Raw genomic sequence first — 6,887 nt, 5'->3', positions numbered from 1 at the left:
AAGGAATACCTCATCAGTTCTATGCTCTAATCACCCCCCCAAAAAGAGAATAACTGTCTCTGACCTAGCCTCACACATGTAGACGATCAGCTGAAGCATCGAGTGGGTCCTATTACAGGAACATGGTTGTTCTGTCCTTGAGTGAAGACTGAGAGCAGCCATGGCCAGAAGGTGAATGCCAGAGAAACTAGGCCTTGCTTGCAATTCTAAGATGGGAACTTACTACGTATATACATATTTTTAAAATAGCAAATGTTGCTCTGGAGCTAGTTGAATGAGGCAAATCACCCCTTTCCTCAACAAACCACTCGTTATGAACAGAACGCTCATTATAGGCTGGGGGGCAGACTGAGGGCTCTCCTTTGGTATACCAGTTCCTTCTGCCTAGGGGTGGGGAGTCGGCCGGGGCCCCAGAGTCCTAACTGGGAGCCGGTATCAATGTGTAGGTAACAACTCCCCTGTCGTGCAGTTTGTAGCTATTGGTTACTTGGAACGATTCTGTATAAGCCTGTTTGCTCTTGACTACACATCTGCCTTCAGCCCCAGATTCTGACTTTGTTCATTATACCAGAGGATGAATCTGTGGTGATCAACTTCCATCTGCTCCTTGTGACTAATTCTGAGAAAAATCATAACAAGTCACATTTATGGAATGTTCATTGTTTAGTTTAATCCCCATATATTTGTTCCATCTTGTTTATTTTTGCACAATACTTTCCGTAACATTTCTCCTCATTAATTCAAGTCATCTCAGTGAGCTTGTGTGAGACGTGGTGGTAAAATGCTGTCAAATATTCTAGCATGAAAAGCGTGTGATTCCTGTCATCAATGAATTTGAAGTTTATCAAGACAGCTCATTGATGAGGTAGACTGTGGCACTAAAATTTTGCATTAGTGGATTTAAAGATATGAAATGTGAGTACAGCAATGTAATTCTTCATAAGAAGGTCCATCAAGGTAATGGCCTGTTGGAATGGATAGATTTTTATGGAATGTGCTGTGAGGAAAGATATTTGGATTTGACAAAGTAAAGGTATTTTAGGGAGTAATCGCTCATGGGCTAAATCATAGAGCTGTCTTAGTAAAAGCCCAGGTTAATGAAAGGGAATTGAGAGAGATAAAACTAAATAGACAGGGCAAAAATATAGAGTACATTGAACATAAGTGATATTCTTCGTTTTCAGGCCATACAAGGCCCTTAGAATTTTACAAGCATAGAAATGCTGTATTACTAAGTGTTTGCCGCTCTTCCAAAACATCTCAAAAAAAAAAAAAAATCAATGACTTAAACAAGAAGTGTTTGTTTATTTATTTATTTATTTATTTTTGGGCAGATGAACAAGTTTAATCACCTGCTACACTATCCAGAAGGAGATATGTGGTAAATGGATAAAAACACGGTTCATAAACTTAGGAGACAGGCAGGCATTTTTAGACCACTTTAGGTTTAGACATTAACCAGCCAGAACTATTTTTTAACATTTAAAATAAAACCTTAAAAAAAATAGAACTTTTTTTACCACAGTAAACAAAACAATGTATTAAATTTGACTTCCACAAATGACCAAATTATTTTTTAAACATGATTTAATTTTTTTTTCACATTTCTTTAAATGTCAAGTTTTCTTTGGCAAATTTATCCGAAATACTAATTTTTCATTTTAGAGCTTATTTTATATTTATATAACAGAGTGCCCTAAATTGATGTTCATCAAGATACCTTTCTCTAGGCCCTAATGGTTTCTACCTTCCTTTTAAAATGTATTATGTTTTAAGTTGTCATTCTCAAAAATATTCTGGAGAAAAAATTATGAATTAAATACCCATAAATTCTTCTTCTTTTCTTTTTTTTTTTAAAGATTTATTTATTTATTTGAGAGAGTGAGAATGAGAGAGAGCACATGAGAGGGGGGAGGGTCAGAGGGAGAAGCAGGCTCCCTGCCGAGCAGGGAGCCCGATGTGGGGCTCGATCCCGGGACTCCAGGATCATGACCTGAGCCGAAGGCAGTCGCTCAACCGACTGAGCCACCCAGGCGCCCTTCTTCCTTTCTGTTACAGTGAGGCAATTTATCATCTAACCCACAGTGGTCTATCAACTGAGTAAGGCTGAGTTTGTTGTTCTCCTCAGACATAACCGACTGCAACTCATAAAGCAACGGCTGGCTACGGATTCTCCACTTCTGTATCAACACCTGTAGCTGAGACAGGTCATTCTTTGATCTATATGTTTTGACCAGTTTTAGCCTCCGAAGAAGGTCTTCTTTCTCCTCAGTCTGCTTCACCAATTTTGCTCTTTCTTCACTTAATCCTGGTTTGGGAAGATTCTCATTCACAAAGTCACTTTGGAGATCACTACATGACTCAGTATCAAGAGATTTAGATTCACAGGCACTGATATTCTTGAAGGTGTTTTTCAAATATGTACTTTCTTTGAATTCACCATCTATGGACTTTCTTGAAGTTCCAAACCGTTTTCTTCTGTTGAAGATGCTGGTTTCTCAGGAGAAGTCTGATCGTTTTCTTCATTCTCTGCTTTAAGACGTTTCACCACATTGTTTTCTTGTCCCACTTGTATGGGGACATGGTGGATTGGCGCAGGCCCGTGGAGTGCTAGGTAAAATCGCAGCTGAGTCGGATGGGCTTTCCATCTTGAAAATGAAATCTTGGTTTCCCTCTCCCTCCGCCATCCCCAGAGTGCAGAAAACACACGCGCTGCCGCGGCGGGGCAGGACCGCATGGGAGGCAAGAAATGTTTATTTCTTAATCAGGTCTTCCCATCAGATGGAACTTCTAGGCCCAGCTTGATCCACTAGGCTTGGCTCCAGAAGTCAAGGTGGATTCACTTAGCTGACAGACTAGCAACTACCTACTTTTTTTCATGGAGGGACCAAGGAACAAGAGAGGTAAGCCAAGTATATACTACCTGTTAAGGCCTTGGCTGGAAACTGGCATGCATAGCTTCTTTATCTTTCCATTAGCCAGAAGCAAGTCCAACATCAATGAGATGTGGGAAAATATACTGCAAAATCATATGGCAAAGGACATGAATACAGGGTGAGCATGAATAACTGGGAACAATGATCCAGTCCCCCACAGGTATTACAACATCTCTCAAAAAAACCACCAAAAAGCAAAAAAACCCAATTTCTCCAACAGCAACTTATTTGATCCATTGGATGAGCAAAGTAGCACTGGGGGTTGGGAAGCCAGTAACCATATTACAGGAAAGCTTTCGATTTTTGGAAAAGCTTTTTCACCGTATTTCAGATTTCTTGGACTCCTCAGGTTTTTGAATACCCCGTGAACCAACATCAGCCATATCCAAGAAGGCTCGGAGAGTTTTCCCTGCTCCAAAGTTACCATGCCAGGGCTTCATGGATGCTGGCAGAAAACACAAGGCTCCCGAACCAGAGACACTGAACATTATTACTCATGGCAGGGAAGAAACGTTGTTAGTTTAGGTGTGTTATGTATTTATGCACATAGTTGTAATCATATATAAAATATAAATTAGATCAACATTCTTAATGGTATTGTTCACATCTCCATACTGTGATAAAAATGTTTCTGTTTGTTTCATTGGGTGTTGGCAGAGTTGTATAAAAGCCTTCTAGGACGTATGTAGATTTTTTTTTTTCTCTTTTTCGGTCTGTCCATTTTGCTTTATATGTATTGCAGTTATGGTAAGATATGAATATACATTTAAAATTGTGACATCTTCTTGGTGGGTGTCATGAAACATCCCTCTTACTCTTCAGATGTAATTCTTGCTCTGTGGCCTGATGCTATAAAGCATCTTTGCTTTGTTTTGTTTAGAGTTTGCATGGAGTGTCTTTTCTTGTACTTCTATTTTTGACTTATTGTGTTCTTCTATTTAAGGCATGTCATTTGTTAGTAGCATATAAGAACTTTTGTATTTTAATCCAGCCTGGCAACCTTTGTCTTTTAATTGGATAGTTTAATTCATTTATATTAAATATGGTTACTGGTACATCTTGTTTCTATTTATGAGCTTATTTCATTTATTTTCTAATTGCCTCACCTGTTTTAAATTCCCTTTTTGTCCTTTCTTCTTTTGCAATAGTTATTTTTAAAAATTTTTAATATTTTTCCTTTTATTAGTTTCTTGGTGATATGTACACATTATTGGCATTTATTTGAATTCTAAAAATATGAGGCTGATATTACTTCGTGCCATCCATAGCTGCTTACAGTTTCATCCTTGTTTACTCTATCTGTTGACCTTCTTTCCCTCTGAAGTACCTGGAGTTCCTCCTGAGAGCATGCGGCGTTAACAAAGCCCTGCACCTTTGTTTGTTCCTAAACTCAAACACAAATTACTGAGAGTCAAAACCGCTGAGCGGACCATCACCGCTCTGGCCCTCTCTTCTCACCTGGATGCGGGCCCCCTAAGTCTGGACTGCCCCGGGAGTCCCAAACGACCATGTCATTTCTCGAGCGCAGTAAATCTCCCAAAGCTCTGCTGGCATATTTACTTCTTTTTTTTAAAGATTTTATTTATTTTTCAACAGAGAGAGAGAGACAGCGAGAGAGGGAACACAAGCAGGGGGAGTGGGAGAGGGAGAAGCAGGCCTCCCGCTGAGCAGGGAGCCAGACGTGGGGCTCGATCCCAGGACCCTGGGATCATGACCTGAGCCGAAGGCAGACGCTTAACGACTGAGCCACCCAGGCGCCCTGGCATATTTACTTCTTAGAAACATCTCCACACAGAGCCATGAATCTGCAAGAGGCCAGATGTGAAAAGCTGGTTTTATAATATAGACTCACCTCTGTGTCGTTCTCTTTTCTTTACAGCTTTGGCCCTTGGGACCTGGTTGTCCTAAAAGATTTCATTGCCTTTGAAGAGATGTTTTATTTTTGTAAACTCTCCGGCTTTTCTGTTTGTTCTCAGCAAGCATGTGTCTGTGAGTGTGTGTGTGTTTCTGTGTGTCTGTATGTCTGTGTCTGTGTGTGTTTGTGTGTGTGTGTGTGTGTGTTGATTGCTCCATAAGAGGAAACTTGGAAAAGCTCATCGAACACTGACAGTCTGGCATCATGGTGACCTGGAGGAATAAAAACATTTGATTTTTTACAAATTATCTTGAAAATCATAAAAGTATTATAAAACCTCTTTATTTGTAGCTGTAATATAGACCAGGCAGTATTTTAGAGATTCTCTGTAAGTTAGAAACAGAATTGGTCTATTTTACATATTTGTGTTTGTGTAGAAAGAAAGAAAAAAGAAATGAGGGAAAACTTACCCATAACGTCATAGAGAGAAACACAGACGGAGGGGCTTTCCCGTGTGGGTGACACAGGCCTGCTGGTCCGCTCTGCACCGACGTGCCCCCATCAGCCTCACTGTTGGCCTTTCTCTGCTTGCTCCGACCCAGCGTGGGGCTGCCGTGCGTCGGGCCTGGCCCCCTGAACCGCTCCACTCTCACCCTCTGTCACCGGCTGGGTCCTCTTCGGCCAGAGCTGCCAGCTTTCCTGGGCCTTTGCTCCCCACGTGTCGTTCCAAGTAGGAAGTATCTGCACTCAGAGGTGCAGACCCACCGCGGGCCTGCGCCGTTCTGCAGCTTACTTTATATCAACGCTCAGCACGTTCATCCACCAGCATGTTATGTCAGAATCCATCCCAAACGCGCACTTCACAATGTGACTTTCTCTTTGACTCTTTCACTAAGAACACACACACACTATCTAGGCATGTATACAAACAAATGCACACGTATCATAATCATATGTTTAAAAGCAACTGGGAATAAGTAAATAAAATGTCATAAGCGAGAGTACATAATAGGTGTGTGTGTTTTGGAGTTCTCAACATATTCTTCCAATCCTAATATTTAACTCCAATAATAACATATCGTGTGCTTGGAAGATGCCACAGTATGGAAAGGATAAAAATTTAATAATAATACAAATAATAGTAACTGATACTTTACATAAGATTTATGAATTATGGTATTATGGGAAATCAATAATATAACCAAATACCCTATGCAGTGCATAAGGCTAAACAAAGACCTTTAGAAGCATGGGCACCATCTATATTATGGCCCTTTCCAATTATGGTTCCATTTCCCCACCCCACATTTGCTTTTCCAAATAAAAACAATTTTTTTAAAGATTTTGTTTATTTATTTTAGAAATAGGAAGCAAGACTGCAAGTGTTTGATTGTGTGTGGGGGGGAGCAGAGGGATACGGACAAGCAGACTCCCTGCTGAGTGCAGAGCCTGATGTGGGGCTGGATCCTATGACCCTGAGGTCATGACCTGAGCCAAAACCAAGAGTCAGATGCTTTACTAATTGAGCCGCCCAGCCACCCCTAAACAAAAACAAATTCTGTGCTCAGCAAAGTTGTATTTCATTCATGTCGACTCCTGGGGTCCTTTTCTGAAATATATGTAAGGAAGAATGACAGATACGGTTCTTGCCTCATTGATGCCCTAAGCTCATCATTCAGCACTGCTTTTGGCCTGGGTATTTCTGAAGGCTCTAGACCATTTCACAGGAATTCAGGGGAAGGGCCAGTGAGGTAGGAAAATATGGCTCTGCCATCTTGGTCCTTCGGCTCATCCCCGAAGGGGTGGCCCGCAGAGCACCCCGCCTCAGCATGCTGCATCACGAACCTGCGGGTGCCTTCCGTCTTTCTGTGTGTTTTGTTTCACAAAACTGCTTCCCTTGGTTATAGCAAAGCCAGTGGCGTAGCTAGGATTTTCCTGGGGGCAGAGGTGGGAAGAGATGACCTTACTTAGATGCCCCTGGCACTAAGTCTCTGGTTGTGGGGAGGATGGGGCTGGTGATTTTCCAGCTGTGAGGACATATTATTTAAATACATATTTGTCAAAAGAGATTGGAGATTGATGAAGAGTTTCTCAAT

At 41.2% G+C, this 6,887-nt stretch overlaps 1 pseudogene; it reads right to left on the bottom strand.

The window, feature by feature from the left end:
* Positions 1 to 1,993: 1,993 nt before the first annotated feature.
* Positions 1,994 to 3,186, bottom strand: LOC118009890 (annotated as a pseudogene).
* Between the last annotated feature and the right edge of the window lie 3,701 nt (positions 3,187 to 6,887).

The sequence above is a fragment of the Mirounga leonina genome, unplaced genomic scaffold (assembly GCF_011800145.1).
Source record: "Mirounga leonina isolate KUSES-001 unplaced genomic scaffold, KU_Mleo_1.0 Mir_128, whole genome shotgun sequence".
NCBI lineage: Eukaryota > Metazoa > Chordata > Mammalia > Carnivora > Phocidae > Mirounga > Mirounga leonina.
Note: the sequence above shows the minus strand (reverse complement) of the source record. Positions and strands in the feature narration are given on the sequence as shown.